The sequence below is a fragment of the Athene noctua genome, chromosome 3, assembly GCF_965140245.1.
Source record: "Athene noctua chromosome 3, bAthNoc1.hap1.1, whole genome shotgun sequence".
NCBI lineage: Eukaryota > Metazoa > Chordata > Aves > Strigiformes > Strigidae > Athene > Athene noctua.
Window position 1 is genome coordinate 43,796,342 of NC_134039.1, and position 26,026 is coordinate 43,822,367.

General features: G+C 36.1%; 1 protein-coding gene across 9 annotated transcripts in view; it reads right to left on the reverse strand.

Moving 5' to 3' along the window:
* The window catches only part of SYT1 (synaptotagmin 1), a 358,089-nt gene that overhangs the window by 179,958 nt on the left and 152,105 nt on the right, over positions 1-26,026 (reverse strand). For 3 of the 9 annotated variants that reach the window (XM_074902821.1, XM_074902819.1, XM_074902815.1), the window contains one exon: positions 20,547-20,605. The exons of the other annotated variants lie outside the window; for them this stretch is intronic. The gene's annotated coding sequence lies outside the window, so the exon portion shown is untranslated. The remainder of the gene's footprint in view (positions 1-20,546; positions 20,606-26,026) is intronic. 9 annotated transcript variants of the gene reach the window in all.

A 26,026-nucleotide genomic window follows, 5' to 3' on the forward strand; every position in this document is an offset into this window, starting at 1 on the left:
CTGTCAATGTTAAAACAGTACGATTTTTTCAGTATTATTCTCATGATCAAGAGCCAGTTGAAGGGTATCACCCCATGGGTCAGTAGGTATGTACAGAGGCCTATTCTAGCACAACACCATGTGCTCTGAGACCCTATTACAGCCATGCATTAGTGTCAGCACAACTCAAAGCCATACCTGCTTTGCTGACACAGAGGCAGATTAGAAAGCCAGAAGGGACTATTATTATCATGCAGTCTGACCTGCAGTATTACAAAGGGCTTGGGAATTCTCAGAAGAGACTCCTATTTGTAGCAGATACTCTTAGAAAATCACAACTTCAATTTATAAACTACCCATCTTAAAGAATTCACAGTCACTATTTTCAGAGGTGTCACCACGGTTCTTTATTTATGGTATGAACTCATCTACTTTCAATTGCTAATCTGTTTACATCTTTGTCTGCTAGGTTTTAAGCCTTCTGTTTACAGTTTTCTGTTCTCCACGTATGTAATTACAGACTAATATCAAGTCTTCCCTTAATGGTATGGTTTGCTAAGTGAATTGAATAAAAACCCCTTAAGACAATATATAGTTGGATGAAAAACTTAAACTCTATTCATTATTATTATGTATTGCAGCACCTAAATGCTATTCCTGGTTAGCAGCCCCTGTTCTGTAACTTGAGTCGTCATTCTTATATTTTAACAGTGGTGCTTATAAAACATTTTGTTTGCCTCAGTAGAGTTCGATCCTTTACTATTCAAGTCCCACACCTGCATTTCCATTATTTTCCCTGAGATGGATGTCAGACTGACAGGCTTATAATTACTTAGGTTATCCCATCCATTTGAAAAGGAAGTTAGCATGACCTTAACTCCTACAGGCTTCTGGAACATCCCCAGTGCTCCAAGCAACAATGAAAATCAGTATTAAAAAATCCACAGAGTTCTTCTGCTAACCCTTTAAAAATATTTGGCTATAAGTTACCCCAATGTACTGACTTAAGATTTCCAGCATTACCCTTAGTGACTGCTGGAGTAGAAAGAATTTAATAATCACAATACGGTATGAGTATGACAACCAGCTTATGCACACATACAGAACAAAAATATTTACGAACACTCCTGGCTTTAGGTCCTCTTTGTCCGCCATACACTCTTTATTCATTCAATCAGAGCCATTAGTTCTATCAGTTCAGCTGGATGAATTATTATTGCTTATTATCCTTCAGAAACAGGACTAAGCTCCTCTGCGTGCCACAGACTCTTTATTCATTCAATCACAGCCATCAGTTCTACCAGTTCAGCTGGATGAATTATTATTGCTTAGTATCCTTCAGAAACAGAACTGAAGTAGATCAAACTTGGTAAACTGTAAACATACATGTGTATGTGGCAACAGGCAAGTGGCAGGGATTAGCCACAGAAAAACATAATTAGAGGTATTTCTAAGGGAGAACAAAGACTCTTAATGAAGGGAGAACAAAGACTCTAATGACAAGACTCATCATGACAATAATCGGTATCCAAGAAGCTCTTCCTCAAGAACTCTGAAGTCCAGGCAGTCCCATGCTCATTCTTTATGTTTGCAAAATAGTACACTCTTCTTTTCCCAAGAGCTAAACTCCTGCCTAATTATCTACAAAAGCACAAAGAGCAAATACTTCGAGATTCTACATAGGAGAATAGCAGTAAATTTATTTCACAGTTACAGCCAAGTAAGTGAATTTCATAGAAGGTTCAAAATAATATCTCATGCTGAACCTTTAACGTTGAGAAATGGTATGTAAAGGGGTCCCAGAAGCATAGAAAGCACTTCAAAACTCAAAAAACTCCTGGCAATGCACAGCTGGAGAGAATGTGTTAGAAAAGAGAACTCTTTAAATAACAGTCCATATGTCTTTCCTGTCTGTAAATTCAAAATGCACCAACAGTCAGAGTAAAGCTTTTATAATGGAGATGTGATACCATGGAAATAACTACCTCTGTATGGAATTGGTGACATTCACAAGTGGTACGGATATTTAATAGGCAGATCTTTGAACTAATATTGGGTCCAGAATGTGCAGCAAGAATGGCAAGTTTGTCAACCATGTATTTAATTTTTTTATACAAATGGTAAAGAATTTATTAAAAATGGTGGAATCATTCCACAGAAAAATTAGCTGTAATAGGCTGACTCCATGATGATCAAAAATCTTTTTCATGGATCCTGAAATCCCTCAATTTTCACTGAAAGTATCAGCAGAAGAGACTAGGTTGCAGAATTAGACCCATGCATGCAGGTGCAAAGTTATATTTTTAAGAACAGAGCATTATTCTGCCACAGATATTTTCAAACACTCTATCTCGGTATTCCTTGGAAATGAAGGATAGAGCACATGTAAACTCTACATATAACCTTAGTCATGTTCACCAACATTATTTTCTAACCTTCTGCATGATACTATTCTGTTTTAATCCAAAGAGTTTTCAACTGCTTGAATTAACAATTTCTTTGCTACTTTCAACTCTGGCAACTTTAAGACATAATGCTGCCTGCCTTTAAATTTTGTCCCCTCTGTTATTACCTAGTAACAGACTACTGACAACAGCAAACTTGCTAATATAATCACCAGCAACAATAAGAATATAAAGATTTAGAGAACTGTTCCAATTCCCAGTCTATTCATCTGATGATGCGCTATTTTTGAGCTTTAAGCTGCTAACCTTTTAATCTCACAATGTGAGTGTCAATGGTGAGCGATGAGGCAGACATGTCAGTAAACACCTTTTTCTGGGAGCACCTGCATGAACTTGGCTTTGAGTGACACACTGTTCCTTTGAAGGGATATTCTACAGAAAGATGTTCCCAAACACAAACATTCTCAGAGGGTGCCACAGCTAGCAGCAGTTGAAACCAAACCAGGAGAGATGGGAGAGTATTTTATATTGACTAAGAATACCATGTGGGAATAAATAAAAAAAGTATTCCCACCAGGAGATTAACACTCAAAAAGGTGACAGCTTGCTACTTCTATATTTTAGTTAGATTTAATATTATATTACTGAATTGGATTAAAATATTCAAAACTTATTTTTCTTTTTGCATAGGAAAGAACAGAAATTCATAAAAATTAACTGCATCTTACAAGGTCTTTAAGTAAATTGTGTCCTTTCATCCCTTTCCAATGTACTATGTGAACGAAACAAGTAAAGAAAACCCGAACAGTTTTTTTAAATGAAAGAATTGAAACTTTGAAGTTATGGTCCATCACATTTTCTTAAACCCAAATCCTTTTATGTGAATATTTACATTTGAATTTTCAAATTAAAAAGGCAATTAGCTAATGTATCCATAGGAATGCATTGAGAGAATACGTGAGTCTGAGCTCTACAATACGAAACAAGGACAGAGGTGGGCCAACAGTACGATGGACCACAGTGACTATGGTAAGACTATGGTAAGAATTGTTGGAGAATTGGAACAGCAGGGTAAGACACCACTTAAAGAGGTTGGCAGGAGTGTAGATCTCAGTAAATGACTCATGTGAACACTCAGCTGCGAGTACATGCTGGGAGGACACTGAAGACCATACTGTAGTAGAAACTTGGATGTGAGATGTAGCTCTGCAGCTAGAATGAAAGTGCTGAATCTATACGATGTTGTTTCATATTGTCCAGAAAAAAAAAAAAAAAAGTATATTTTAATTTTCCACTAGTTTTGGTTTTTACTAACAGCAACAAAAAGTTTTTATCACTACTTGTGGATATATTTCCTCTGAATAATTACCCTCATTTCTCTTAGGTTATACTGAGACTTGAGCATGCAACAAGAAATTCACCAATATTCAACATATGCACTCTGAATCTGCTTTTTAATCTGCTGAAATTTGTTTTCATTCTGAATCAAACCAGCAGGTTATATATTTTCAAGTCACGCTTGACTCTTTGATAGGATTATCTTTGTACGTAGATTAAATCTTAAAACACATCTTCTGCAATATTTGAGCTAAATTTCATTGCCAGGTGTTGGAAGCATAAGTAAGCACATTAAAAAAAAATAGTAAGCAAAGGAGGATAAGATACTGGTGCAGAAAAACAAATATATTTCTTAAATTTTGCTGCACATGCCACACAGAAGGAATCTATGTGTATTCTTTACACCAAACATACACTATTCTAGGAATACTGAACCTGCTGAAGTCAATGGCGAATGTCCTGATGAATTCAACAGCACAACATGCAAATGTTGATGTATTTACAAAGAATAGTTAATAGCATCTGCAATACTACTCTTTAAGAAGAAAGTCCTTTTTGTGACAGCCTCATGACAGAGGATTGAACATAGGTCAAGCTCCCTGTTCAGCATCTCATGTTTTAAAAAGTATTATCTAATCATTGATATCTTCAAAATCAAATTATTGCTTAAAAGAGGGGGTTGTTTCCTCTCATGATCTGGGAATAAAAGATATTGCTTTCTATTTGATGTTAGCTAGAGACAAGGAAAGCACCAACCACGAACTCTGGAAAGAACACAAATGTATTTTGTAAGTTATGACGTAATAAATGGTAGATTTATAGGAACTGGTGTGTTGCAACTGGCTGAGTGCTCTGAACATAAAGTGAGAGACATCATTATTGTTGCTATAAATACTTTGCACTGTAAAATCACACTGTACCTTATGTGGCAATACAAAACAAAATAATACTAAAATTGTGTCCATTTCTGGCCCAACTGAAAACACAATAATCTCTGAATGATCCCAACAGAACCTGAACTGAACGGGCAGAGGCATAGCTTCTAGTTTTTATAGGACCCCAAATCCACTGCATCACCACAGCTCCAATACAGATAACAGCATTATCTAATTTCTTAATTAACTCAAACAGCTCTCTTTCTTGTAAAGTGAAATGTTTATGGCTCAGCTATAAGCCATATTCTTTCCTGCATGCATCAAACTCTACAAGATGCTTTGTACATTATGGCTTTAAAGAAAGTAGAGACGCAAAGTTCCTGTGTGCCTGAGGTGTCTGGGACCAGAGGAAAACTACTTGGGTGAAGACTTTCAAAGACAAGTGACTGAAATATCATTCTAATGTCATAGTTAAGCATCTGAGGATATGGTACCATGAAAAAGTTAGCTGGCAAGACAAACGTATACATCAGGAAGATGAAGAATTCCTGTGTATTGAGTTCATCTGTTCATTCCATAAATGTGTGCTTATTCTCTCATCTTTTTTTCCTGATTTTTAGGCATACTGAGTTCCCACAGCTCTCAGCAGGTTCAGAGGGAGCTCCGAGTAGTTACCTCAGTAAAGCTTGACCTAGAATTTGAGTGCCTAAAGGGCTCAGAACCCTACTTCAAAGGTAAAAGCATGCCTAAATTTATCTGTTCCACTTTTCCTATTATTTGTTGAACAATAATAATACTGTATCACGTTTACAAAGCACTTTGGGATCTCCAGATGCTATTCAATTACTCTCATGAAATCATTGTCAAAAATGAGATTCCCTATTATGCCCATTTTCTACTCAGCTGAAGAACACTAAGTTCAAAAGTTCACCTTGATTCTAACTGGATTTATAATCTGTTTAGTAAATTGAAAAGAGAAGGCAGAAAGGGGGCAGGAGAAAAATGTCCAGTGATAATAAAACAAAGGGAGAAGAGCAAGTAAAATTAAAGAGACTATAAAATGATTCTGAGAAGGCACGAGAAAAAAAAATCAAATTATAAGTATGATTGATTTCATAAATAAAGTGCTAGCAACATTGGCTTTGTCTTTATTCCTGCTATCATACATCATACACAATCCCTAATAGGTTTTTTTATTATTTAATGAACTTCCCTTATCAAAATTCCACAGAGAAGAAATGGTTGAGAAATCAAATGATTTGTGAACCCTGACTGCCCACAAAATATTTTGAAAGATTAATTTAAGATACATCAGATTGTAGAAGCCTTTTTCTCTAATTATGATATTGATCTAATATAAATATAAAGCTATCCCCTCAGGCTCGCAGCTTTGCAGTATACAGTACAATCACTTCCCATGAAAAACAAGATTAAGTTCATGTTGCATGTACTATGGAGTCTTGCTGATACCAAAATCACTACAGTAACATTTTTAAAGGTAATTCTAATTGTGTTTATTTGAATTTTCCACTAAAAACCACATTAAATGCATATGATTTTCAGAAATTATTGGACACCAGTTTTTAGGAAATTGATCACTGTGATCTAAATATTAAACTTTGCCAAACACCTGATCAAATCTTTAAGAATTTTTGCTAAGATTTATTTTCTGAAAGTAATGCTTCCACTTGCTTTGGCAAAAAAGTAGTTAATGTTTACACTAGATGCGAGCATCATATGTCAGCTTCAAGCAAAATAATTTTGCACTTCTCAGATATTTTCCCACATCTTTTTTCAGAATACCATACATCTATGGGACAAAAGCATGTCTGACCCATTCATTGAACCATCTGCTTAGCCAATTAGAAGTATCTTATCTTTCTTTCCTCCTGATACTAAAACCATTCACTGTTTATGGGGGAAAACCAGATAACCATAAAAAATAAAATCTTTAACTATAAATATTAACCTAAAGTTTTGATTCAATATCAATGCACATACAACTCCACCAACACATTTGGTGTTTGGAATTTTGTGACCTAATTGTGCACTTCCCTTAAGTATTTTGAGTTTCAGAGATGATTTATATTTCCATCAAGCTGCATGGCAAGTTCATCTGCCCTAATTTAATTGACAGACACTATGTTCCTTCATAGTCAATGGCAAGAAACAGCTCCCTTAGAAGATGAGTCATCCTATCCTCTAATAGGGGTTGAAATAAAATTGCCCTTCCACTGGCTGCCAAACCAGCTGAGCTCTGTACTGTAAACTTACACCACCAGCTTATAGGTATCTACAACTGGACAACATGAATCCCAGTCCTTAGTTCTCACATCATTAAGATGAGAGAGCACAATGATTTTAAAAAATTTACTGCAAATGATCACTTTACCCTATCCTAGTAATTTTTTTTCTGGTTTCAGCAACAGTATTAATCCATTTGACTGGCACTGCTGACTACAGTTTTCACATTCACACTTCATATATTAAAATATGTCAAGCTAACACTGCTATCTGATCCCATCCATGTTCTCATGTCAGCGAGCTGTAGAATGTGGTGAGGTGCAACTGAAACTAACCTATGGAAACAAAATGTCTGGAAATATGTTGCAAAAACATCGAAAAGATGTAGAAATGTTCTAGAAAGTGATGCTGTTGGAGAAGGGACAGAACATATTGCACTGATAAAGTAAGTTTCACATCTATCGGAAATATATATAAGTAATTAATACTGCTCATAAAAGAACTTAACCATATTGGGCGAGAATTTTTGAGTTGACACTGCATCTGGGCAAGGTAAATTGAGAATTCAAAATACAGAGTCACACATCAACACTGTATGCTCACACTTGGATATTTTACACATAAAACTTATCTTGGGCACTGATAACCACATGGAATGAAAGATGCAGATCTGGCAGACAAAGTACAATTATCTGTTTTATTAATCTGGTCCTGTGTGCACTTTAAATCAGGAAGTGCAAGGTGAAAACTGCAGTGAAACAAGTAGGAATTCTGTGCAAGGAAGGTGAAGCAAAAACTTTAGAGTTTGGCCTTACATGTTAGCATTTAGCTTTCAAGCCTCTGCAATTATTTTTAATTGCTCACATCATGTAATACTGCTTTTGTGCCACTCAACAGGAAAAGAATTATGGTCCTATTTTAAAATAAACTGGGTAAAAATATTTTGTAAATCAACAGCCAAACTGCCACTATGCACTAAGTATTTGACAGGTAAAAAAGCTGCTTATAATGCATTTCAGTGCAAGTTTGAAAGTTCTTTGCTCAAGCATAACTGATGCAACTGCCAATTTTTTTTATTCCATTCTTCTTAGGAAGCAGTAGTCCATTAGTAGTGTGACATTTAATCTTATCAGGCTGTTTTACATTTGTGTTGATGAAACAGCAGATGAGAACATGAGGACTATAATTTGGTGCTACTACTTTGGAATTAAAGGGATTGTTGGATTACTTTTTTAAACAAGTTGTATTAATAGACAAAGTCAGTACAAGACCTAACCACCATGTTGATTTCAAGTTGCAGAACTTCACAGAAACTATGGCTAATTCTTCTTTGAGGCTACACTGTCTTCTGAGTACCTGAGATATAAGGTTAAGGCTAAAAACTGACTGATGGATTGGAATTCTCCGTGTAAGGTTAATTGCTGAGACGTCTTCCACTGTCATTAAGCTGTAAAGTGGCAACAAACCCACTTTTGAACTGTATCATCCATCTTCTCAACTTCCCATCCTTCTGGCAAAAGCAGTAAGACTGTATGTTCAATAGATACATCCCTTACTTCACTCCCAAAGCTCCACTCCCAGAATCCCCCTACAGCCTGGGGCATGGGCACCCCCTGACAAGTTCATCCAGAGCTCTGTGTGGAGGGGTCTGCACAGAGGCAAGTGCACTCACCTTAGCAGTGCTGAGCTGTAAGGGAGAACTAAGTCTCACCTGGTGTGCAGCTGGCAGGAGGAAGTAACTCACGTTTGCCTCAAGACTGATGGTAGTAGAGACTAGAGAGTATCAGGAAGAAGTGAACTCTGCCTGAAGATCACTACTCAGCATTAACATGAGGAAGAAACTGGCAGCAGGAGATGAAAGGGATAATGATCAAATATTTGATTCAGTAAACCATGACATGCTTAGGCCGGAAGGCTGGTAATATAAATACAGCACAGTAAATGGTATGTTCATGAGACTGTGAAGTATTTGAGGAAGACCATCTGAAGACACCCCAAAGCAACAGCTTCCTGTAGGCATGACAGCTGTGTGCAGACATGGCCTCACAGGAGGAAGCATGGAGCCTCACCTGCTGAGATAGGTGCATGGTCCATGGCTTCCCTGGTGCACCTGGGATGTGGGCTATAGGTAGTGTGCAGCTCTAGCAGGCTGTGAGTGAGTTAGGGGCGTGTGTTTGTGTCTGTTATAAGCATTATTACTTGTAATCCTTGTTTAAGTAGAGCTTCTTTCAGAATTATTGTTTTGCTATTTTTAGAAATCATTGTCTTATTAATATTAGTTAATAAAACAAATATTCCAATTAAGCAAGAGCTCATGTGTCACTGGCACGGTCTCACCACCACAGTACACCATGACAACATCTGGTGTACAGTGCATGGGTGAAAGGCACTGAAGATGATCAAAAGCTGCAAATCGATGTCCGTGTGCCAGGTCCACGGGTGCCCTGTGAGGCAGTGGCGGTGATGGCCAGCAGCTGCAGCTGCCCTGTGACACTGTGGGGGTGGGCTACCTGAGGCAAGGTCTCATATTTCTCACCCTACTGCTATTACGGTGTAACTTTCATGTTTACCTGTGACAAATTTACCACACCGTCCTTTATCAGGAGCAGTTACAATCCAAACACTACAATTTTCAAGTACTACCATGACAGTAACCTAACAAAGACTTGTATTTCCCCTTTTGTTTGGAAAAATATTTGCATTTGAGAAAAGGGAGAAAATACAATATTGAAGAAATTAAGACAATGGCTTCATGCCTGTGATAAACTATTTCCAGTTCCACATTTGCAATGGGGGCACTTTCCTACTTTTTGTGTGTAATTTCTTCCTTGTCTAGGTCTGTTGTACTGAAAAGTAAAATCTTTTCAGAAACTAGCAGTGGGCTAACCTGCTTCCTCCATATATACCAAGAATATGCTCTGGTAAAAATATAACTATGTATGATAAGAGAGAACAGACATTAGAACAGAAGGGTCTTTAAAAATGTGACTACTGTACCAGTTCGGGACAAGAAAAACATGTGCCTGACCTAATACAAGTAAGCAACAAGGTGAGGAAAAATCCTTTTCATTTACTCTATAAAAAGCCATTTTCTAGTTTGTACAAACCTATGTGTGTTCAAATCATGCATTTGTATCAAGTACTGTAGAGGTGTTTGTGCTACAGAAGCCTCATTTCAGTTACAATTAGGTAGTTTAAGGAAAGAGTGAAACAGCACTAAGAGTACCTAAATTAGCCATTGCCCAGTTTTGCCAGTAGTCCTCTACAGTGATGCCCAAACCTTATCCCAACAGGTGTTAAGTGAGTCCGTCTTGCAATGGCAGAAAGTAGTAGTTTTTAGCACCCAATAAACTCTACTTCTGATCCAATATTACTGAAACTTAAGGTGGCAGCAAATTCACAGTTTTTTAGTACTACCCCTGGAACAGAAAGATCCAGCCCACGATGAAAAATATTTTCCTTGAATTGGTCATTAGTAATCTCATTCTCTTCAAAATGAAAAATGACTGCAATATGCACACGATATAGGGAACTAAGGCAAGTTAGTACAGATTTTCCTTAAACATCATATTTGTTTTTTGACTTACTGCAGAACAAAGGTCCAAAACTACTTTTCTCTCCAGTACCTTTTTTTTTTTTTTTTTTCTTTTTGCATTGAAAGATAGGTAGGCAAAGATGATGATGTTCATTCACACATCCCATTGAAGTTCATTCCTTTTCTTACTTCTGCTGATGCTTTTGGAAAAGTCTAAATAAATTTTTTTGGTCTAATTCATATGCCCTTCCTATGCCTGCACACTGCCAGTTTAGATACGTCACTTGTAATAACAATGAAAAATTGCTGTGTGCCTCATGCTCTATTTTTTTCATCTGCTTTAGAAGCTCACTCCAGCTACCATAAGGGAGTTCAGTTGTGAGTAGTAACAAATCTAATTTAACATCACTAAGTCACAGTTTTTTCATCTTAATAGCTATTCTGTACAGCCCAGAAAACTCATTAATGAAAAGACTCTCAAGTCTAGTTCATGCCCAGTTCATGGGAATGAACTAGATCACCAAACATAATGTATTTCTTAATAAGATATATAGCTTAAAAACACCCTCAAATACAATTGTCAGTACTATACAATTATTGACACAAGCAGTACCTACTTCTTGTAGCATCTTGAAGACTCAAGTATGCTTAACAGTAGTGAGTGACATGTAGGGAAGTTTAAAACAAAGACAACCAATAATGTTCAGCTTGGAGGTGAGCTCAGTTACTTGTATTACTCAAGAGGCAGCAGGATATACTTTCATTTACAACTCTGACAAGCGATGCTAGCTAGACTGACATTCAAAAGGCATTAGCAACTTAACATGTCATCAGTTACATTCCAAGTTAACTAAGAAGGCAGCAGCTATTGCTTCCTTCCATTCTGAGACAAAAATTGTTTCTCACCGATGTGAACCTTAGGTTAACTCACAGCAAGAACTGGACAGCTGGGTCTAGCCTATAAGGCCGAAGTTGCCTGGTGTGTCAAAAATAAGAGTTGAACATCTGTGGCCCAAGACCTTAAACTGTAGAATTCTTTTGGGAAAGGAAAAACAAGTAATGAGAAAAGTGGACCCAGATGTGGAGGAAAGAAAGGAGGTGATCACCATAAGAAACATGTTTTCTGGGGGTAACTAAAAAGAATCAATGCTTTATGGTTTGGAACAAAAGAAAGAAATAACTTTTTCTCATCATTGCTGAAGATGAAGAGGTATGCTCTGAGTATGCTAAGGAACAGAATGATTTATTTCCAATATAATCTTCCTTGCCCATTTCCAAAGTATATCCACTTCTGCTGTGGTAGAACCAAATCAGTGGTGGACACAGTACGACAGCATATGTTATTGAAGCACCATCAAGACAAGGACAAAGTAAACTTGGCTAGAAGTGAGTTAGGACTACGGACTTACAGCAAGATACATAAACACAAGAACTATATCTCAAATTCTAATCTCTCAGTGGCTACAACAGCCACAGAATTTTGTAATGAATGACAACAAATAAGTAAAATACTATTCTTACAAAGCCTTACAGTAAATAAATGGATATTTTCAGAGGTCAAAAGAACTTAGGTATATAATAGGAGAGTCAACAATTCATTTTTCTTCATTTTAGATGCCTACCATATAGACATATACAACTGGTCACCACTGACTAATAGAAGCCTAATCAATATATTTAATAGTGCCTAGAGCACAATTCATCTCAATGTAAGTAAGGAATACATCTAAGAGAGGGTGATTAATTCAATCTGCAAATCCCTATCTTTCTCACAGGCATTTTCATCTGACCAAGTCATCTGAGGGGATCTTTACAGTCAATGGACTACAGAGTTGGTATTGACTATACTAGACCAACCTGTTGAGTTACAGGGAATAGTTTTCTCTTCTTAAAGAAGATATTAAAAGCAGACGTGCCATCGACATGCCTACTTCTTTCCACTGACTGTGCAAGAAATTATGGGTGACTAAATCATATATGTATATGAAGTATAGAAAAATGTCTGTTGTAAAGTCCACAACTGTGAACCATCATGAAGTGCTAGCTTGTTGCTTCTCTAGGCACAGTGAGTTCCACTTTGGAGTAAAACCCTGTTTTCCACTCAACCCAAACTGAACAATGATAGCCCTAAACATTTTTAAGACTGCTGATCTTGTTAAGTTTTCATTTACATATCTTTCTGCATTCTGACCAAATGAAAAAAGGAAAAGAAGAGAATGATCATTCTGACTTTGTTTCAGGATTTTAAATAAAAACTTCCTTCCTGGTCAGAAATCAGGACTTTACCTAAAGAAAAAAGTTTACAGTTTTAGTTTGTGACAAGAAAAGTAAAGAGATCCCTCATAGCTGTAAAGGGTGATGTATCATCAGTCAACCACAGCTTTTGGTAGTGTAGTGTGGAAAAGCTTCCCAGTGATAGCTTCACATCCTATCACCACACAATTACTTAGATCTGGATATTTTCATCCTAGCACCGAAAACAGTCTCTCAATTCACTAAGTCAACATCCAAGGAAACCAAAAAATGGTTCAGGTGCTGAATTCTTCCTTACAGATAAATATTCTCCAGAAGTAGAAATGCCTTACTGACTATGATACTATTGTATCTGACTGTTATTCTGTGGCAAGAAGCACTACTATGATGAATACGCATCATGGTCACAACTGCCTTGAGCTGCCTGCTTAACTATTAAAACACAACACACAGTAGGAAACCCTTTCACTGCTGAAGCTTCTCATGAGGATATGATTTAACAAGTACTTTGAATGCTCTCCTGATATCTACTTAGATCAGGAATGCTGAAGTACTCGCAAAGAAAAGAAAAAACTACACTGTACTGTTATCCCCATGTATTCAGAACTTACCTTTAATGAATCCCAAAATCATGAGACTGGCATACTGAAACTCTGAAACTCCTATTTTTTTTCTTTTAAAGGTTAACTATGTGATCACTTTCTACACATAAAGATTTAGAGCTGTAAAAAAAAAAAAAAAAAAGAAAAAGAAAAAAAGAAAAAAAGAGAAAAAAGGGAAAAAAAGAAAAAAGGGGGAAAAAGAAAAAAAAAGGGGAAAAAAGAAAAAGAACAAAAGTCTAAGTTTTGTTTCCTGTTTTCTCTGGAAAGAACTAGAGAATGACCTTAAAGAGAGAAGTGATTCTTATGTAAACAGTTTAATTCCAGGAGGTGAGGCTTTAAAAACATTATCACCCCAAATACCGAGAGGTTTATAACAAACCACAGATGGTTGGTTTCTGCAAACAATGACCATTTCAAGTACCTCTGCATTTGGTAAGAAATAATACCCTCTTCATTTACCTGTGACTGATAACCACTTCTGTCTTGGTCTCCTATGTTAACTGAAGTCCTAATGAAAGAGTAAGGCTAATTCAATACAATACCTGGAGAAATGTGTTGGGGTATTTTTAGTATTTAAATATCATTTAGCTAAGTAAAGCAAAAACCCCCAAAATTCTGGATTCAGAGGACACTTATTTTTAAACACAAAAGCATATATTTCAGTAAAGAAACAAACAAACAAAACCCTGCATAAATTTAATTTTAAATTGTAATTTTTCTACTTGCTCTACATGCGAGTGCTTTTTTTGGTGAGCTTCCCAAACATTAGTCTATCAACAGAGAAATCTCATCTCTTTGTTTGCCAGAATCAACCTAGAGCACTCTGCAGATTTAATTCTGAATATAGTCATGTATTGATCCCTTATTTGTATACCCAGACATCATTTTGACTTCGACATGGTACCAACACTTTTCAAAAAGAAAGGCTGTCTAAATAAGTGCTAATGTTAGGAGTATGCATGTTAACTGAATTTCTCCTTCCCACAGTTCCAATTATATGCGCTCTTTCATAATGATTTTGTGGTCATTACTAACTACTTTCCACCAGAAGATTTGATTTCCATTAGAACAGCAGTAACAGTAACCTCTGCTACTTTGAATGCTTGAGAATTTCTAATATTCAGGGCTGATGTTTAGATAGAATATATTTTACATAAACAATCAAGATGCTGTACTATATTACAATAAATGTACAATGAAATAAATGCACATGAAAGACAATTTAGAAACCCTTTTGCATTCATGTATGTGTAATGCACATAACAGTAAACTATAAGGTTGTCTCACAGGAATTGTCTTGTATTGATGGCATGTCTGCAGCAAGCTAAGGGGAATAAACAACTACAGATTAAGACCTATGCTTCTCTCGATAGACTGCTCCAGGTACCCTCAATAACTCAATTTAAATCTAGCTCTGGTGTCTATATTACACAGCTTCCAGCAACATAGACTAACTATGCATGTCAATCCTGACTATGGCTTTTAAGAGGTACAGCAAATCAAACAATAGTAATAAGATTCAAAAGTATTGCATTGCTAGTGAAAAGAGAAGAAAAAAAATGAAACCAGGAAACAAAAAATGTGGACCACAGTGTGTAACTTAAATCTGTCACTGGGTGGTGGGAGTATTCATAACTGAAAGAAGAGGCTTCTCACTCACAGCATGAGTTTACTATGAGATTAATTTGATATTTTATTCGCATTACCAGAAATAATTTATGCAGCATATTTCTGTTCTGAGTGTAATGCTTTTTCCTTATTTGCCAAATAGCTGAGGTTAGTAAAATCCATTGGAAAACAGAACCTGGAAAAGCTTAAAAAGAATAATCAGGAAGAGAAAGGCTTAAAAAGAAAATCACCTTCAAAATTTATCAGACTAATATACGCTGGAAAATTTTATATCACGGCTCTGTCTCAAATTATACTGGTGCCTACTTTGGTTTAAAGAAGGTACTCAATATGCAAGGCTGCAGGCTTGTGTGTTCAGTTTTAATTGAAGGAAATTCCACTAATTACTTATTAATCCAGTACAGTGATTCTTCATATGCTTTGTTCATACAGAATAAAATTCGTGCCTTTAAAATTTTAATAGATGGAAGCTATGCTGAGGACATTGGTGAATATAAACAGATTCTTTCACACTCATATCAGTGGTTCAAGTCTAGATAATATTTCTGGGGACCAAGAGAAACCATCTGTTTAGAAGCCTACATAAAATGAGTTGATGATCTTAAATATAACCCCTAACAGGCATATGTTCATCACCTGCTTGATTGACACACATGCTGACAGATAACAGAGAATAAAAAACGACCTATTTTCACATCGTGAGGTGAACCTAAAGAGCAAAGATGAAGTATATTGCTATGGCACTCAGCAGAAGTTGGTATTAATACTGTTTATAGTGAAATTGTACTGCAGATAATAGAGAGATTATTTCAGATGTCATCAGTTGAGGTTGTTATGTACTAAATTACATAACAGAATTGTAATAAGGGACAGTCTGTTATTCTAAATGTCTATATAATGTTTTTTCACAAATGTTTTTCTATCCATGTAACCAAAAATATTTCTCAGGCTCAGAACAGTCAACTTCAAAATTTTATTACAGTGGTGGAAAGCTGGCTGAATTTTGACACAAGATTTAAGTTAAAATAGACTGAGCTAAATGCAAAGATCTCATTCACTTTTCATAAGAGATATCTTTCTTCTAGTCCAAGTTGTTTGTCTCCCCATTTATGTTTTTCCCAACTCTGTTTCCCTTCTTTATATGGTTCTTGTAATTTACTCTCTGAACAAGCCAGATTTTACTTTTACCACAAAAGTAATTTAAAGCTAATGCTGGTATCTTAATTTTTATTAATCCAGACAGACAAAACCAGGTTATGCAAATGGTTCTGAAACTAATGCAGAAGCCAGAGAAAAATAACTAACCTGGAAAAAAGTTCTTGGAATCCACTGCATAAACATATCATTCCTCTCTCATATTCTAACAGTATGTGCAGTATTGTGTCTATACACTAAAAAATGGTTAGCTACCACATCACCCTTTGATGAGAATTCACATTGTCATAGAGAACACATTATGGATTTTTCCACTACATCTGTCCTTTCACCAAGAAACTCTCTTCAGCAGCAAACAGGCATTGGAACAGTGACAAAGTGTAAGATGTTCCACCTCACACCTCCACCTTTAGACTGCCATAATCTGCAAAAATGACCATGAAATCTCTAGTCAATTTTCCACCCGGACAGTTTAAACAAATAATTGCTAAAGGCAATAGCATCCTGTGGCTTTCTTATACTTCCTTCTCTTTTAATACAAAAAAGGTAGATTTCAGTAATCATACATAGCTGTAACTTTCACACACGGCAGCAGCCCTATAGAAGAAACTGTAACTAAGCTTTGATTGATTATGTCCTAAAGCAACAATAAAATAACATAGATCCTAAGACAGACTGGCAACAAAGGAACAAAATCCTGTTATATGTTATTTCTATGGGTCCAGATCGTGACATTACAAATCCACACTAGCACTGTAGTGCTGGCTGCCAAAAGTGCCAGCAAGCCAGGCTGGATCCTTATGATTTCCATTTTATCTGCCCATGACTTTACAAAGTGTGGCAGCAATTTGGCAGAACTGAAGTAATCCTTACTTTCACGGTGCTACCTGTGATATGGGAACCATCACAGAAGAATCAGTTCATGGTCTCCCTACACCCTCCTTAAAGGCTTAATACAGCGCTTGTCTCTAACATGTGTACTTCAGCAGCAAATTACTTCAGATAGGGATTGCATTTTTTGTTTCAAGTTTTGATAGTATTTGAACAAGTTGACTCTTGATCTATAATGAGTGCTTTGCTTACTATCATAATAGTAATCAAGTTCCATTAAGCAGCAGTGGAGTTAAAATTCCACCCAATTACCAAATTTCTGCTGAAAGCCATTTATGCTGGCTTAGTACAAAAGGAAAGCACAGCATTGTTGTAAGAACCCTAAGTCTCTTTTTACTTTAAATTTCAGTAAAGAACAAAGATCACAAAGAAATGCTTTTCATTTAGGAGAAAACTCACCTATTCATAAGTAACAAAGAAGAGAATTTGGTATTCCAGCAACCCTGGAGTAATAAATGTATGAAATGCCAGGCTTTTGACTTGGAGCCTTGGTTGGAGATCCAAAATGCAAATGTTCTCCACTAAAGGTGACCTTGTTCTTTAATGCTGATTGAAGAAAATTGCCAGCAGTGACTTCCTTCCATGTTCATGCTGTCCATGACCTTTCTGCTTTGCTCACAATGAAGACAGAAGTTTACTTCCTTTTGATAATTTATTACAATTATCACCATTATCTTCTCAGCAAACTACATTTAAAAACACATTTTTTTGCCCTGCCTTCAACTGAGTAAGAATAAGCCTTTGAGTAAGGCAGTCCCAGAATGGTGGATGAATCATAGCAAAAGCACTCTCCCCATCCCTATTCCTTTAAACAAGCTACTAACAACTACAGTACTCTGCATGGAGGCTGTTTTCATCTCAGAGGGTCTTTGTGATTGCTTACCATGTCTACACTAGCAGTACTTTTCTAGAATAAGTGTTTTCTCTGCCAGTGACTCCTGATTGGCCTTGACAGGCAATCAAAGTCTCCCACCAGGTGATCTGTGTTTTAGTTATCAACACATCAAAGTGCAAACTTCAAAAACTGAATGTGTGTGGCTTCCACCTTTTAGTAGTGGAGGTTCCAAGTAAATATGGGACCATCATGTTTAATGAGAGTTCAGCACCACACACATCTGCAACTCCAAAAGGAAATCACAAGGACGAATACAGACAGATCTCCATTCCAAATGGATTTTGCCACGTGAAAGATATACACAGAAAATTCTCAACATCATTTTCAGGAAGACTGCCACAGTATTGTAAATTACTGCAATTTATTAGAAAGCACATTTTTCACCATATCTAGTATCTGGCTTAAATTTAATAGTAGAAACTCATGAATGATCCAACTATTGCCCTTGAATAATGAGGGATGGAGGACAAAGGAGCAGCTCTACCTGGCTCCAATAAACTCAGATCTCTTCAGAATTATAGTTTTAATATAACATCCTTCATCTGATCTCCCTGAAAATACATTGGGTGGATCAATTTTTGGACTTAAACTAATGCAATTCTCTTTTAAAATACTAAAAGTTGCAGTCTTGGACATCTACCTTCTTCTTATTGTGAAATGGAATATAATTTACAAAAGTAATAATGGTGAATATCATTACATGCTTAAAATGACTATGGATTGATTCAGAAATCATTTTTGCCAACTCTGCATTTGCTTCATATTGAATGTTAGATTTTTTTTTTCATCAGAAATATTTCAAACTCCTTTCATCGCTCTCTTCTATACTGTTTAATTACATTTTTTTTTAAGTAAGATTTTATGGTATGCAATATCATCAGAAAATAAGTGCCAAAAAAATATCCTGAACAATTTAAATCGAAGTATTTTCATATAGTTCAATTCAATTCAAGAGTGTCTCACTCTTTAATATGTACCCCCCAAATCCTTTATCAGTTGGGATCCAGTGTTTTTTATAACTGTATGGACAGCTCCATTAGTACTTGATTTTTAAGTCTGAAGTAAAAAATAATTATTTATCTTAAATGTGAACGGGATACCTGAGTAATACTGCAATAAATATATGTACTGAAATATTAAACCAGGTTTAACCTAAGAAAAGTTTATAAATTAATAATTTTATAAGATGCTGCAATTTAGTGTTTATACATGTTTTGGGATTTAATTTTTTTTTTTAAATGATTAATTGATATAGGATTTTATGAGTCAACTTGCTCTTAGTCTCTTTACAAATCCACCTACTGTCCATACAGTAAAATTTCAATATTCTGCCAGACTATTTTTTCTTCGGGCTGCTCATTTTTTTCCCCATTCTAAGTCTAATCCTCACACAAGAAGTATGAGGTACAGTATATAAGATTTCCAAACCAAACAGAATTAGCTCTACAAGGTCTGACTGCCTTTAACCCTTTCTCTTGTCATTTCTTCTTACTGTTGCCAATTCTGGTTCCCCTTTTTAGACTATTACTGGAAGCAGTGTTGCTTATAAGACAAGTAACAAACCAGATTTACTTCCATAACATAACTTTCTAGATCCAGTTAGTCCAGAACAATTTTCTGTCCCAAAGATATTTCCTTGGTACTTGCTGAAACCAAGCACAATCCCAAAACACATGCAGAGGATTAGGAACTCAGAAATAAGAGTGATGGGATCATCTGTTAATCACTAGAGAAGATAAATGTAATTATTTGAAAGGAGATCACTAGCCAGTGTGTTTTGTCTGAGCACTTCTGAATCAGTCAAACAATAAGCTTCACACAAGTGAAGGCCTTATAAGCCAGCCAATCTTATTTAGTTACGGTGATCTTTTTGTTTTTAAGATTTACAAATACTAATATGTTTTACAAAATACATAAATGCACACTCAGATCTCTTAACACCAACAGAAGGTCAATCCTCTGGTGCAGCTTTTTTAGGGATAAAAAATCTTGAGAAATCTGAAGGTTCTGCAATGAACATGTGAAATGCTTCTAAACTCCTCTAAGTCCTCCAGCTGCCCATATTCACAGACCCTGAAGCAATGCAACTGCAGTGGCCTGTCCACCAACCAAGTCAGCCCTGAATGGAAAGAACAAATAAGGTGTTTTAACTTCCTCCCAAAAAGAATTACATGTCCTTATTGTCGGATTTTTATACTCCTTCAACACCTTATTTGCATTTCAATAGCAGCAAACACTAAATACTACCACGAGAGTATTTCACATAGTTAGATCCTTGTATTTTTACCATTTATTTCAAAGCAACATATAAAAGGAAAGTTTAAGCTTGGTCGATCCATGCAGAGACAGGAAAACTTTACAATATTCAGATATAATGGAGAAGAACTGTGCATTTTAAAATTACACAAGTACTAAAATTAATTCAGGGGTGATATAAAAAGAATGATGTTTATTTTATCCAGTTTTGTTTGGTCTGACTTATTAAAGCAAACCTGAAATTGAATCATAAAAGTTCACTGCTCTCTAATGTATTTCTAGAATTATGATTTATTTCTCCAAGGTATTTCATAAAAGATATTCTAGAATCATAGCAAATTTGATGGCTAAAATTAAATTAGAAAAAAAAAAGTCACTCCAAACTTACTGTTCAGACACAATACATTATTTACTATAATAAATATAACAATTACATTTAAAAAAATGTATTCTTGGGTGAATGATTATGTAAGATTTCCATGCACTTACAATGGCAAGTCTACAAGGAGTTTCCAGACCCAGAAATCACTCAGTTTAAGCGTTTGTTCCTACAGATGGAAAAAAATAATTAACCCCATATATTTTTTCTATTCTCAAAATAGGGCATTTGTGATGATGTTGGGTTTTTTGGCAAATTATTTTCCATTTTCAGTTTAATGCACATTTGAAGATTTGGACTGGAGGCAATATCTGAATGATGTAGTAGAAAATTTCCAATTACACATCATCTAGGGTAAACTGTTTTCATGAAATGAAAGAAAAAATGTTTACACTATTAAAGCAAGCAATTTTCAATACTCTGGTTATATCTGGCAGCCTAAAATCAATGGAATTTGCTGAAGACCCTGCTTTGAGCTGGACTAAATACCAACCCTGATTTAATCTTATTGCTGCCTTGATATCAAACAAGTGTTAAACATAAGCAGACCACATCTAAGTGGTGCACTTACACAGACAGTGGCTTCTGGTTTGTGCTTCATGGAGTTATTTCCACATTTATATTAGGGAGGCTCGAAAGGACAAAAAAGATCAATACTAATACAGTGGACCAATTCAAAATTGTTCTCCAGAATATCTTTTTTAGTGTGCTGCTCACATACTCTGAAATTGTATGTGGCAAGCCATCAATTTTGAGATCATGAGAAGTCCTGTTTTTCTTAAATCAGATCCATCTTAGGAAAAATGCGTATTAGCTCAGATGAGAACAGAAGAACTCAACAGAATTACAAAATAATTAAGAAGCCACCACTGAAAGCTCTAGTTCTCCACCTGGATGACAATAAATGTCCTAGATCTATGACTTTCTCAGGTGATGACTGCTGGCACCATTTAGATCATATTAAAAAGCTGTTATTTTTCATAGAACGGATGTTCAGTGTGCACTGACAATCATGTTCCTTTAAACCCCCATAAGTCAGATACTCACAAATCACTACATTTTATGAACATCTTGGCAAGCATACCTAACCCTTAAGTTATTATAAACCAAAGAAAATTAAATAATCTCTTCGTAGAGACATAGGCATAATGGTCTAAAGGTGGGCAGGTGAAGGGAGGAATGGAGTGTGGAGAGAAATTTAAAACTAATAAAATAATGCCACTCTTTTCTGAAAATACAGTTTCATAGGATTAATGGAAACAATGGCAGTTTATAAAAAATTATGATAATTCTCATGCATAAGTGGCCACTTACAAAACCAGTAACAGAGTATGCCATGGAAACATGTTTACTATTTTGGAAGCCCAAAGAAAACAATTTTGAAGCCTGAACACAACGTTGATCAATTTTGGAAGTTAGAAAGGTTAAACTATGAAAACAAAACATGTACCACCTAGAAAAGAAAATGTAACTTCCATTAAGGGTATGTATTCATAAAGCATGGGTTTCTGTTAAAACAAAAGTTGAGAACAGTTGTCATCCGTAGAATAAAGATTGCCTGGAAATTCTGAAATCTGCACCGCCTCTTCTTTAGGCAACTGCTGTATATAAAAACTTCAGCAGTGGCACAGTTTGTATGTGCTTCTTTTAAACAATACTGAACCACACTAAATTCAAATTACAGAATAATTATTTCTATTTCAATACTTATCAGGATATAAATGTTTTCAAGAGGACATTAAGTTTGTTCCTTAAATACTTTTAACTCACTCTAGAACTAATGTTCCAATATTGCTAAACTGGAAAATACGATAGGTTTCTTCTCTTGTTTCTGATTCAGCTTGTTTATTCTGTGCATTTGACAACAGACGACAAATAGTTTCTCTGCCATATATTCTTCCCCTTTCCTATTCTCTCCTCTCCCCTTCCTTTACCTCTTTCACTCTTGAAGGGAAGAAAAGGTACACTGAATCGATGGATTATTTTTCCTAAATTAGGAGGGAAACTCAAGTAGCAGTGGTGCTCTTGAAATTACTTTAAAATATAAATCATTAAATTGGCAACATTATATACTAATAGTGCACTTATGATTACCAGCTTGTAATTCAGTTGCGCTAACAGGTGACAAGATGATAAATCCTAAATAGTCTGACAAGATGTCCCCACTAAACCTAATTTCTGGCCTGTAAAAAAAATCCATTACATACTTCTTTCCTTGCAATTTGATTTTAAAAGAATTAAAACAAAACAGGCCAGGCTATTATATGAGTTAAAAGTTAATGCAGAGATTTTTCTTACCAAGTTAACAACATACTGCCTAGGCTTTAATAAAACTGTAATTTCATAAGCCAGGGCTAAAAAAAAAACCACCTGTTTGCTGCCAGCAGCAAGCAGGAAGTATGGTGAACAAAATATTACTGAAAAGACAAGTCTAGGGCAAAGTAGCAGTGAGACTTTGACCATTTCGTCCTTTTCTTTATGGTGTTATCCCACACAAGACGAGACAGAGAGATCATTTTCACCCCCAAGTTGTTACACGGTCATTACTGGGATACTCCCTGCAGGTACAATCAATGAAACACAAACGTTTCAATATGGATTGGCAGGTGTTTTTCATTTTAGTCTAAAGTGAACAGAAAAATAAAAACATCATGCAGAAAATATGCCACTATTATTTGGTCTAGATTAGTCAAAATTCTGCTACAACAGAAATACATGGTGAAATCTTCACACCTATACCAGATGTCTGCTCTTATTGCCAATATCTATTCTTTACATCATTTATTGGGATAGGAGGAGACTTGTAAAAAAAAGTAAAATATGAGAAACAAACATCTATTTAATTTTAAATTTTAACATCTACGGCAGAAAAGTTATTATACCTCTGAAATACTATTTTTATGAAATGCAAAACTAATATTTAACAGCAGAATCCTAACAAGAAATGAAAGTAGTATTTAAAAAAAAAAAAGCTGCTAAAGCATCAACTTGTTCAAATCTAATGCTACTTAAATATAATGGCATTTCCCCATTATTGCTGTATACAACATGTTACATAAGGGAGCAAGATTTCTATTTGCACTGAGGGCAGAGACAACTGCTGTTTATACATCCTCATAACTATAGTTAACAGAAAGAGTTCAGTGCTTCACAAAAAACCAAACTTACATGTCTAAAAGTTTTTATCCAAGAAATAATTGAAGAAAAACCCCCACAACTTACATAATTTAGCAGCTGCTAAAATCACTAATTTTAGGCCTTTTTTTACTACTTCAAAAAACATTTTTGTAACTGGTGTATATCATAGTTAGATGCATTGAGGCTTATTTAACTCAAAAATACTATTATGGGAAGATGCCATGATTTTTTCAAAGTGATTTATTAATATGAAATGAAAAAAATAATTTGGGTAGGTGGAGAAATATTTTACAAATTCATGCAAATCACCCTGATGGATTATAATCATGATGCGTGTATGTGGCGTGTGTAAATATAAAATATAAAAATTATTTAACTGAGAATCTGCTGTGTGCAGCAAGCTATGGCCTTGGGAAAGAACCACGTCAAATGCCATTTGATGCTGCTCAGCCAGGCACAGATAAAGGCACATTGCACCAATAATATTTGACATCACTGGCTGTGCTTTTTCTGCTTCAGTGGCTAGCTTGTCCAAATTCCAGGCAAAGCAACACACAAATAGTTTATAAGCAGCTACACTGTCAGCATCATCCTTTCAAAGCAATGACCACACTGGTTTCCTAATAAGCATACTTCACATTTCAGGTTTGAACTGATGAAATAAGGAGGGGAAAAATATAAATCTACTAATCTCGGGTCATCAAGAAGACATAATTTGAAAACAAAATTACCATCAGTTAGCTCGACATTTAACTTTAATGTCCAGTAATCTCTTATTTTTCTTAAGCAGTGCTTCCAATGCACTTTTTTACCCCCTCCAGCAACTACTGAGCACAGTTCCTGCATCCAGAGAGAGGTTTGAATAAAAATGTCTTACACTGTACAATCAAAAGTAGATACATCTCGAAGAATTGAGTTTGGTAGCTGCATTTTCCTAACTGTTGGTAGGAATGAATATGCATTATGAGAATGATTATTCAGAAGTCAAGAATGGTCAGGCTCCTTCCACCACTTCCACAATCACAACAAAACATCACTTTGGTTTCTTTTCAAAAAAGTACTTCTCTTCCTGGCTACAGCAATAGTACAGTTTGGTTTTCATATTTTATTTCACATTTTCTTTCTTCTGTAGTCAGTGGAGGAGCATGGGGACAGTGGATGTTTCACCAGGGCTTCTGCCAAGAGGCACTGTCCTTCCACACGCCAAACCGCTTGGCCTGAGCCATTATACATCATTTAGCCCAGACAGGAAAGACAAGTCACCAGGAGACCACGGCTGAACTGCTCTGGGCAGAGACTGAGCTCCTTCCAAACCAGCACATCAACAAAGAACTGCAGGAGCTTCTGAGGTCCTTTGAGAAATAATGGTTGAATTTGAAAAAGGTATCATGCCTCTGTTATTGTGTCAGGATACCAACAATGTGGAAGCTCTCCTATACCACTTCAGAGCAAATGAAAGAGAGAGAAGCTTATAATTCTCTCAGTTCCAATGATTTCTTTCCAGAATCTTTATCCATCTCCAGTCTCACCTCTACAACTGTAGCTTGGGAAAGCCTCCACACTCACAAGCCTTTCTTCAACTGCACAGGAGCACTGCCACGCAGCTCCACACATGGCATGGGAGCCCTCTGGCTTGAGCTTTAGCTTTAGAGAGCCCAGACTTAAATAGCCAAGCACCAAAAATTCACATGCTGCTCACATGTGGCTTTTCACAACCCTGAAAACCAAAACCAATGGCAATATTTATGTGACTAACCATTCAGCCAGAGTAGAGGATTCAAAAGCATGTATCTGGTGTAAATTATTCCACGATGCAGCCCGCGATGACCCACCACGTTCATTCAGTGCTTGAAGCTCTCACTGTTCAGCAAGTACAACTTATTTCTAGAGATCCTATAAATCAGTCCTTTCTCATCTCTGTTCTCTTTTACCCTTTCCTCCCTTAGCAGTAGCTGTTGTCCTCCTGAAGGTTGAGGGGAAAGAGAGGAAAGAGCAAACCTCTTTTATTAACGTAGTGACAGATCATGATACAGCTTCTTCCCAACTCTTCTGCTCTGCCCCCTGGGAATCCTATTTTGCTGCTCCTACCCTGCAACTCCAGAGAGTAACAGCATCTCCAAATGCAACCAGGCTGAAGGAAACCTCTCCTCTTGTGCTAGATCTGGTTAATGTGTGTGGAGCCAAAGAGGGCCCAGCCATATTTCACGGGGCATGTCAAATTTCAGATGTGATCTCCCTCCCCCTTCCTGCTCATCTTCGCTCCTTCATGCATGGATGCAAAACATCATTGTACTATATGCAGCCCCTTCAAACCTGTGTTCTAATAACTAATAATCAGCATTAAGCTACCACACTGTATCCTTTCAAATCACCTCTGGGAACTTAATATTAATTATATTTACTTATTATCAAAATGGCATTAGGCAGTTAATACTATTACAAAATCACAAAA